The sequence below is a fragment of the Terrapene carolina genome, unplaced genomic scaffold (assembly GCF_002925995.2).
Source record: "Terrapene carolina triunguis isolate 2854851 unplaced genomic scaffold, T_m_triunguis-2.0 Scaffold189, whole genome shotgun sequence".
Taxonomy (NCBI): Eukaryota; Metazoa; Chordata; order Testudines; family Emydidae; genus Terrapene; species Terrapene triunguis.
In genome coordinates, this window is record NW_020664540.1 from 4,369,934 (window position 1) to 4,380,937 (window position 11,004).

Sequence of the window (11,004 nt, forward strand, 5' to 3'; positions counted from 1 at the left end):
CCCCTTACTGGTCTGAATTGCATCCCAGCATGTGAAAACCATGCATAGTTCTGATAAAACATGACGATCATTTATCAGCTTCTAGGACTGTACACGAAGCCCATACTGATAGCTGGCTCAGCTACAAAGACAAACACATCAAGCGTCTCTGCTGAAGTATGAATGATTGGCATTGGTATGGGTGGATTATAAAAACCATGTTCCCATCATCAAGAATTCAGAATAACCTGTGTGATTTGATAGTATTTATTGTATGCTCTGTGGGAGCCTTTGGAAGGCAGACAACCTGAAGGCATGCATCTAAACATGCTACAACTACCTTCTAAGGGCTGGAGTGAACACCTGTCTCTCCATTGACTGTAATGGGGATTGCATTGGGCCATAACTCACTAACTTATTTTTTCATACAGATCTGTTGATGATTGGACAACAAGGAGGGCAAAATTCATCTCTGATTTCTGATGAGTGGATCCCAGTTCCTGTCTTCCTTTCTCCCTCCAGCAGGTACTCCAAGATCCCACCAGTGTCAATGGCACATCTGCACTTGGGTAGGAAATAATGGGTCAGATATTCTGCTGGATGCAGTAGGTCTGACAGGAAGCCAGTTACAGAGCTGTGATTCTCTGCCTGGACACAGCCCTAGCAGCAGGTTAGAACAGCCTGGGGGTGGGACTTTAAACTGTGCCAGCTGCCTATGCTTTGCAAGGGATCATCCACCAACTGGTAATTCCCAAAGTTCATTGCAGTCTCTGTCCCTGTCCTGCTTTGTGGAGGGAAGCATAGGAGCCAGCTCTATGCCTGCTGGGCATTTGCACATTCTGAGGCTGGATATTACAGGCAATCTCTGCTCCAGTAGCTTTCCACCTGCATATTTTGAGAAGTAAAACTAGACCCAGATGCCCATATTCTCAAGCTGCAAAATTTGGATAAATCTACAATGCCTCTAATCCCTCATTAAAGAGAAACCTTCATTAGATTACACAAAGCCTCTTGAATTAAGATGACTGATATACTAGTAAATTGGAAACACGTTTCATTCTTTCTTCGATACACAAACCTCCATTGGCTACATTATATTGACCATGTTCTATTTTTGTAGATCTCGCACAGCTCTACTTTGGAATTTGAGCAATGTATAAATCATCTTGATTCACATTTTAAAGTTTATATTAAATTGAGCATGTACTGGAAGTCAGTTTTTTAGGCAAGAGCTTTCAAACTAATGAGAAGGTTGAGTTCCCCTTATACTGCACACCAAAGAACAGGAATAAATTATTACTGAATTGCAGCCAACAACCACTTAAATTAAGGAAGAATCTAATGATTAGCCAACTTCCAAAAAGTCAGCACATCTGTCCGGGTTATGAATTGGAATCTTCTGCCATAAAGCTGATCTCAACCAAGAGAAACAGACCTGAATCTTGATTTCTGGGGCAGAGGACTGAGATTGGATTGTCTTTTTTCTATATGTATTGGGACAATGGCAGAAAGCTTTGTTGCTTAAGGTTTAACAGTAGCTTTAATGTTAATTGTGAAGGCCGTACTTAACTTGCGATATTGTGGAAATTGCGGATTCCGCAATATTAGGCGCTCACCACTATTTTGACAATGGGAACTCCACTCTGCATGGGCTGACAGTGGGAGCCCTGGCCGCCCTGGGAGGCCGACAGCAGAAAATTGTGGAAAAGTAATAATTGACTTTATTACCGCAAATAATAAGGTCCATTATTACTTTTCTGCAATTTTCCATGGCTTGTCCGCAACTCAGCCGAATTTTTTTGACACTTATGCCACGATTCAAGTAGGGCCTTATTCATTGTAACAGTAACATTTCTGGAATTCTAAGATGCCTTTTAAAAAATAATGGCTATCAGAGGTCCGGTTTATGTAAAGGGCCTGATCATGTTCCACTAACGTTAATGGCACTTTTGCCACTGACTTGAAATAGCCTGAGAGAAATTGTTATTTTTTAGAATCTTTTGAATTGTTGTTGACGTTGTCACAATTCATGCAAAACTGAACAGTTTAACTGGCATTTTAAAGTAATAATAATACTTAGCTCTTGTATATAGCTTTTCATCCATAGATCTCAAAGTACTTCTCAAAGGAAGTCAACAGTATTATCCCCATTTTAATGATGGGGAAACTGAGGCACCGAGTGGGGCAGTGACTTGCCAAGGGTCACCCAGCAGGCAGGGGCAGAGCCAGGAATAGAAGCCAGGTCTCCTGAGTTCCTGTCCAGGGCTCTTTCCATTAGGTCACAGTGCCTTGAAGTTATTAGATTGGAGTATTGGTGACCTTTTTGGATGGTTTGGCATCTTTCTGTAATGAGTAAACAAAGCAGTATATTTGGGAACTCTGGTTTTGTCTTGTTTGTTTTCCACACAGTAAGCCCAATCCAGATCTCCTCCCTGCCTCCCCAGCTCTCCTCTGCAAAGTGCTAAGTGTCATCCAACCTAGAGATGAATGAGAAACACATTCCAATCGTTATCTTGGTGAAGTTTGTCAATCCACCTCTACTTTTGGCAGTCAGTCACGGGACACATGCCAGGCTTACTAGCTACTTTGGGCCAGATCCTCAGCTGGTGCAAATTGGTCCACTGACGTCAACTGAGCAACAATTTCCATCAGTAGAGAATCCGGCCCCTTTACTTGTACAGAGCAAAGCACACACTTGCAGATCATGTCAGTACTGTGCTCACTCATGTTAGCCTTCACGCTCATTCCAGATACGGCACAACCTCCTCATTAGTATCAATGCAACTGAGAAAAAACATCTTTCTGGCAGAACCTTCATAGTTCCGTTTCCAGACGTGTACTGTGACTAGCACAGCACTGCCCCTCGGAGTGTGCAGGTGATGAGTATTTACTTCCTTAATTTACTAGTAATACCCCACTAAATGTGACATCATCCCTTCAGTGGGACAATACAATACATTAGATTGTTAAAATAATAACAGATAATTATGAAAAGGGCAACTGTGCAATTAAAATATGACCGATTATAAAATTATTTTAAAAAAAGCATTTCCAGGGAGACAATCCAACAACAGAGGACACTGCCTATAGCAAAAAGCTGACCTGTTTGGCTATTATTATTATTTATAGAGCTGGTTAAAAATGTACAAAACATTCAAAGTTTTGCAGAAGTTTTTTTCCCCACAAAAAAAAAAAATCCAGACTCTTCCCCCAGCTCTAGTTCTTTCCACAGCACTGGTGGGGTGATTGGTGCACTGCTGACAACTGAGACAAGGTCCGAGCCCCAGTGAGCGTATAGTCTCAGGGACTGAAATGCAATGAAAAAAGCACCCAGTAAGGATACATTGGAATGAGACTCACACATGTTGCAGAGGGGATGGTTCTGAACAGAAAAATGTGACATTTTCAAAACTTTACCTGCCCAAATTGTGAGAGCAAAATATGCACATGCCTGTTGCACATATAAAAACCTTAATCTGCATGTGCAAATAGGCCCATGTGTGCAATTATCTGTTTGCACGTACAAATGTTCATCAACAAGCATATGTTTTAGGGGGGTGTGGGGGCAGGTGCAGTTATAGTGGCCAATTTTTTTAATTTGGCCCAAGACTTTTAAGTCAAGTTATGTATGTGCAGAATACAGGCTTGGTTATGTAGCACTATAAGTGTATATGGAGCTATGCAATCAGTGGACCATGCCCAAGAGACAACAGGCTCCCAGCTGAAGAGAATTCATATGGAGGCATGAGTGGGGTGTTTTCTTCTATTGTGTATTGTATTATTTTGCACCCAAAGCTGAACGACAGTCTGAGTGTTCTGCTGCTAGAACCTTTCACAGAAGAACCGGGTTGGTGGTAGATGAGTTGTGAGGGCCGGGGGCATGGAGTATTTTAATGGTGTTGTTCCGAGTGGCTGGCACAAAGGAGGTGGTGTGGGTGAGGCAGACAAAGGGGGCAGTCAGGAGCTCACAGAGCATGGGGGCAGGGTGAGTGTGGGGAGGGATGATGCAAAGACACAGGCAGGATTCAAACTGTGGATCGCTTTGGAAGTAAGGAGAAGTTTGAGCTTTAGACAAAAGAGCGGGAACCACAGTGAGATTGAGGGCCCCCTGCGACTCCCTTTGAAGCTAAAGGGCTAGATTCTCAGCTGGTGTAAATCAGCCATTAATGTCAATGGAGCTACACTGATTTAATGTGCTGAGGCTCCAGCCCAGAGTTAGGTATGCATTTCACCTGGTTTTAAGCCAGACAGTCCTGTTTTTGCAAGGTTTGGCCCCTGTCTGGTACAGATATAAAACTGGATGTGGTTTTGTGCAATATCACGCAGCATGGGATGGAGGAGCCCATTTTGAAGAGCATGCCACCCCACCCCTGCATAGTGCATGTGAGGTCATGCTGAAGGTGGCATGCGCTTCAGAATGGTATCTTCCATGTGACATGGCCTCACATGCACTATGCATGCAAGGTGACCCTGGCTTGGGCGGGGCCACACAGGTGGGCCCATGCCATTCCTGGAAGTACTAGAATATCCCATGTTCTGGGGACATGCCAGTGGCCACCTTCTCCAGAGTCCTTCCATTGACTTTAATAGGAGTGTCCTCAAACATCACCAGTGTGGTGTTCTGCTCTATCCAACGTTGATAACAGTCGGCTGCGCGCGTGTGTTCCCTCTGTGTGCTGCCCCGGCTCTGCACAGATCGCTGGCACAGCAGACCCTGAGAGAAACCCCAAGGACCACAGACTCCAATAAGGTACGAAGGCACCCGGCCAGGTTTATTGCCAAATGAAACACAATCTCTAGCTCCCCAGATCAGATGTCTACAGTTCTGCTAGTACATATGTGCTCCCTGACAATGGACCGGCTCAGTCAGTGGCCGGATTTACCACTGTCCCCTAGGCCAGACAAAGACAACCCCTCAGGGTGCATTCTTATACACAGGTACAAACGAGTTACACCTCACTCCTGACGTATTGAGGTACAACCCCTCTACGTATTAAGGTGCCGCCTATTACCTTGTACACGTTGGTTCGATCAAAACAACCCCATCCATCAGATTACCCTTTTGCCCCGTCTTTAGGATGGGTCAGCATGTTCCTTGTTATCTGAGTGGAATGTGCTAGTATTGGAGTGTTCTGGTACCATCCCGGCATATGTTTATATCTCTAGTGTCCAGTACCTTTTAGGTATGTACGTTTTTGCAACATCAGCCCTCTCCTTGCCAGACTCTGAGCAGAGCCTGCCTCTTGCTCAGAGCTTAACTCTGCTTTATGTTAACAAAGTCTTGACCATTACTTTAGTTCAGGCCTTAGGCCTCATACCGGGCCTCTGATACAAGGGTTTATGTTTCAGTGCCCTTAAGATGGGGGTGGACTTAGTCAGCAATAAAGATCTGAGACTGAGACCCACTGATCTAAGGTATCATAACTGAAGACAACACTTCGGCGCCCCTTTGCCTTCCATGCATTATCCAGGATTTAGGACCAACCACATCACTGGTCCTTTCCTGATCCAAAGCCCGGAGAAGTAAATGGAAAGATTCCCATGGGTTTCACTGGGCTTTGGACCTGGCTCATAGCCCCCTGTGGGTCCCAATTTAAAATGCAGGAAGCTGAAAATCCTACTAGATTCTGAAGTGATATTTGCTTTGCAAAAAAAACAGTGTCTCCAACTTACCCCAAGGTGAAGCTTTCAGGGGGGATGAAACCCTTTTCCACAGCTCAGCTCTTGCCTCTGACCTTCAGCAGTGTGATGCTCCAGCAGGGTTTTCCTTGCTGAGTGCGGTTTTTCCACTGATGAGTGAAGTTTCCTTTCACTTGTTTTTGCATCCCACCCCACCCCCATGTCCCTAAATTTTCCATGGGCCAGATCCACTGATATTGTTTTCACCGTGTTTTCACTCCTCAACTGGAATAAATCAGCATAACTCCATTGGCTAGAGTGGAGCTACACTGATTTATACCTGCTGTGGCTCTGGGCCCAAGTCTTCACAGTAAAAAGAATTTAACATGATAATAGCTCTATTTTCAATCTAAATGGTCCTCTGAGTGCAAAATGTGCATCTCAGTGAGTATGTGCCAGGTTAACACTCTCCTGTGTAAAGGAAAGACTAGAGCTGCGTGCCATATAGGGTAAATCCTGTCCACCTGCAGTTAACTTGTAATATGATATTGTACTTTGTTATAATATTGGATATTCCTTTTCTAGCTAGTAACTTCTGAGATGTCTCCATGCTGTTCTTTGCTAACAGGAAACCTCTCTCTCTCTCACTCAGATTAATTCCAGCTGAATGTATATATTAGGGTACGTCTATATTTACCTCCGGGTCCGGCGGTAAGCAATCGATCTTCTGGGATCGATCCCGGAAGTGCTCGTCGTCGACGCCGGTACTCCTGCTCCGCGAGAGGAGCACGCGGAGTCGACGGGGGAGCCTGCCTGCCGCGTGTGGACCCGCGGTAAGTTCGAACTAAGATAGTTCGACTTCAGCTACGTGAATAACGTAGCTGAAGTTGCGTATCTTAGGGCAGGTCTTCACTACGGGGGGGGTCGATTTAAGATACACAAATTCAGCTACGCGAATAGCGTAGCTGAATTCGACGTATCAGAGCCGACTTACCCCGCTGTAAGGACGGCGGCAAAATCGACCTCCGCGGCTCCCCGTCGACGGCGCTTACTCCCACCTCTGCTGTTGGAGTAAGAGCGTTGATTCGGGGATCGATTGTCGCGTCCCGACGAGACGCGATAATTCAATCCCCGAGAGATCGATTTCTACCTGCCGATTCAGGCGGGTAGTGTAGACCTAGCCTTAGTTCGAAGTGGGGGGTTAGTGTGGACCAGGCCTTAGTTTCCACTACTTTTTTCCCTACTGTTCTCCTATAAAAATGAATCAATGTACTGAAAAAATCCCTGAAGTGTCTATTTCCGGGAACAATTATTATTGTCATTATGTTTACCATCATAAATCGATCGTTCATCAGAGACGTTCTCCACTGTAACCACTCAATATTTCACCGCTAGGTCAAGAACTCATATTAAATCTAGATGACTGGCCCACGGCATCTCCAACAGAGAGTCGTCTTTGAAAAGTTAAATGCTGGGGTCTGCTTTGTACCTTTTCAACACAGGCTGGGGTGTTGTGGGGTTTGTTTGTTTGTTTTTGGCTTCTGTAGGGGTAAAAATGGGAAGCACAGTTCTGCAGTTGCTTACTGCAGGCCAGTCTGTTTCCACTATTCTGGAGCCATGCAGCTCACAAGAGTTCCTACAACTGCAGTTTGTCAAAAAATAGCAAGAATTTTCTGTGCACATTTTTTGAAGGATACTAAACAACTTTGTTTCATTCAAATTTTTTTCATTGAAATTTTAGAATTTTTGTCCAGATGAAATTTCCATTTTCAGTGTTTATTGTTTTGGGTTTGCCCCTTCCTTTTTCTCCTTTTTATCCACTGGAGAGGGTAAGGGGGGAAATGGATGGGGGGAAAAGAAAGATTGAGGAGGAAAAACAACAACAATTGGGTCAAAATGAAAATTTTTATTTTGACCCAAAAAAATCAGAAGATTGTGAATAAAAAATTGTGAAAGTTTTGGGATTGTTCAACAAAATTTCAACCTCCTGTGCTCTGCCTCTTAGTATTATTGTCATTGCAGTAGCATCTGGGGAGGGAGGGGGGAGTCATGGACCAGGATCCCATACAAGTTTATGAGGGCCCCAAAGCCAGAGAGGCCTATGGAGCCAGGGTGTCTTTTCAATTGTTACTAAATTTGAAAACATCAAATGTTCAGTTACTAGAGATTGATAGGGGGTGGGAGGTCCAGCCACAGTCAAAGTGGGTAACTCCTTGTCAGCAAGTTGTATGCAGTGCTGTTGTAGCTGTTGTCAGTTCCAGGATATTAGAGAGACATGGTGGGTGAGGTAATATCTTGGTTTACCTCAATCACCTTGTCAGTCTGCAGCATGGCATGCTTAGGAGTAGAACTCAAAGGAACAACAAATCCTTTTGACCTGTGTATATAGAAAATGAAATTGCACTCAGAAAGCAAGACGTTCAGCTGGCAAGATGAGTTCCGCGTGCCAGGAGGGTCGCAGTGAAGCAGGCTGGCCTTAGCAACACAGGTTAGTTAAAGCAACAGGAAGTGTGCCAAGTCAATCTGAAGTAGAAGCTCGATAGCCAGCAGCCAATTAGCTTTACTAACACATTGGAAAGAGGTCGGTAAGCAGCAGGACATCTAGATTTGTCAGACTTTGGATTTGTCTGGAAAGTTCTTTATTTCCAGTTTAAATAGTAACAATGTTAGCTACTAGGCAGTGTTTCTCCTTGGAAAAGGAGAGTTTTACTACGTCACATTTGAAAATGGACAACCATCCAAGTCCCTTGGGTCTTGCAAAACTGAAGCAGAGCAACACCTAACTCCTACAGCTGGTCAGGAATTTCCCATTGGAATGATTTCCTGATAGAAAATGCCCATTTCCTAAAATCAGAATTTTCTGTGGGAAATTTTGTCCTATTTTGACAAGGTGACAGCTCCCCACCTGGAAAGCTCTTGCCAATTTCACTTTATCCCTGCAGGCCTAAAATGAAATTGACAAGAATCTTTCAGGAGGGTTGCCAGAAGCTGAGCATCCCCAACTCTCCTCCTCACTGCCTGGCTGCCTCTCCAGCTACTAGGCAGCAGGGAGAGGCAGAGAGCTGGGGCACTTAACCTCCAGCAGCCTGCCTGGAAGTCTCATGTCAATTTCACTTTCCACCTGACAGAAGAAAGTGAAATTGACAAGAGCTGGGAGACCGTGACATTGACAAAAATCCTCCTGATGAACATCCAGGAAGATGAAAAATTCCATTTTCGTTCTCCCAGAATTTTGGGGGAAATCCCTTCCAAAGAAAAATTTTGCATTTTTGATTTTTTTGCCCTGATTTGAGACATCTTTCAAAAACATCAATTTTCTGAGGGAGATACATCCAGTTTCTGGTCTGCTTTATTAAGTACCTTTAAAAATCGAGGCCTCAAAAAAATCTGTGTTTCAGTTCCCCATCTATAAATTGGGGCTAATAGCCCTTCCCTACCTCACAGGGGTATCGTGAGAATAAATACATTAAAAGATCATGTGGTGCTCAGATCTGACAGAGATGGAGGCCATATAGCTTTTTTTAAAAGGGTGCCAAACTCAGTTTGGGTCTTGTCTTACCACTGAGCTGTTTTCAGCAGACACCTTTTGTCAACACAAGGTACATTCCCTAGTGTGGACAAGGCTCGTGTCTAATATTTACTATACACGATAGTACTGAACATAATTTTGACCCAGCCAAACCAGCAGTTAAGATGTGTTGAGCACTAGTTTAGCATGACCCATCTATCATCAGCAATGGGTCAATCTGTAAGAGCGTAGATGGAGCTCACGTACTATCTTTCTGAGACAGGCCCTACAAATCTCACACACTTTTTGTGCTCACTTTTTGCCAGCTGCGCTGTGGTACAGTACATCCTGTTGCAAAATGTGGACCTTTGACCACCAACATGTCATTTCCTTCCTCTCATCGAAAAGTGAAATAAAATGGTGTAAAAGCACATCTTCACCTCATGGGCACCCCTCATTTCTGGTCATAGCATCACATGGGATCCTCATCTCTGGCACACCCTACTGGGCGCTCCCTCAGCCCTGCAATGGCCTTTCCCCAGCCTTCATCTCCTCCCAACTCACCCTCTTGGTGTTCTGGGGCTTGGCCCTCCAGCCAAGTCACATGACACTAACTCCCTTCTAGGGTAACACAAACAAGTCCTATGAAAGTCCAAAACAAATCTTCAGACTTCCCCTGCAGGAGCCTAACCTGACCCTGTAGCTTTCTGCCTCCATTGTTCCCTGTCTGTTAAACCCAATCCCAGGGCTTCTCCCCGCCAGAAAGACCTATATCCTCTACCATCTCCCACAAGTGAGCTCCCTCAGTCTACTTATAAGGCCTAGCTCCGCCTCCTCTAGCCAAGAGCCAATTAGCTCCACACCTGGGTCGTGAGTAACATGACTAATTGGGAGTCTTTCCTTTGCCTTGCAGGTGATGGGGGTTAAGCCCCCTCAAAGAGCCAGTCAGAAATCCAGAATGATTACGCAAGTCCAAAGATGATAAAAACCTACCTAGTGGTGGGAATTGAACTCAGTAGGCCTGATCCTGCTAGCCGTGGACTCCATTTTCAAGTTTTGCCACTGACTTCAAGTGGAGCAGAATCAGGCCAGTCTCTTCATAATCTATCAGATCACCCCAGCCTTTTTAATCATCACCCAGCAAAACACTTTAATGCAAACCTCCACTCCCCAAGCTTCTGATCATCTGACTTTAGCATAATGCAGTCCTCAAAACACAAGCAGACAGCACATGGTTTACTGGAAGAAGTCAGTTGTGCTGATTCATACTGTATAGCACAATATGTTACCATTAAATCTGAAGCAGAATGGTAATAGCAATGACTAGGACAATGTCAAACTGCTTAGAAATGTATGTGCAGGCCTGGTCCAGAATAAACACACGCACACTGGATATTACATGCACAGAGACTTCATAGAGGTTAGGCAAAAAGACCACGGGCAAGATTGAAAGTTTGATTCTGCTCGCCCTGTAAAATGAATAAACAATTGGAAAGCAGGTGTATCTCTGCCCATTGGAAGGCAGCACAGCTTATATTGAAACTGCTCAGTCTGATGTAGCAGCAGAATCTGTCTGCATGGATATGGTTGTAGATGGGTGGTTTTTTTCATGCTTCAGCCAAATTGTACTCGGTGGCTCTGTGGGTGCAGAGGGAAAGGGAGATGCAAGGACCACTCCTTTCTGCAGTTTCAAGGCACAGCTGCAGTCCCTGCATTCCCACCCCCCCACTCCCGTCCCAAGAAGGATCACAAATCCACATGACATTGACATCCCGAGTGAGCCAGAAGATATGCAGAATCCCAATGATTTATCATTCTGTTGATGCTGCTGCTGGCAGAAAGCTCCTTATCTAATGCAATTCCGAGAAGCCACACACACACACACACACACACACACA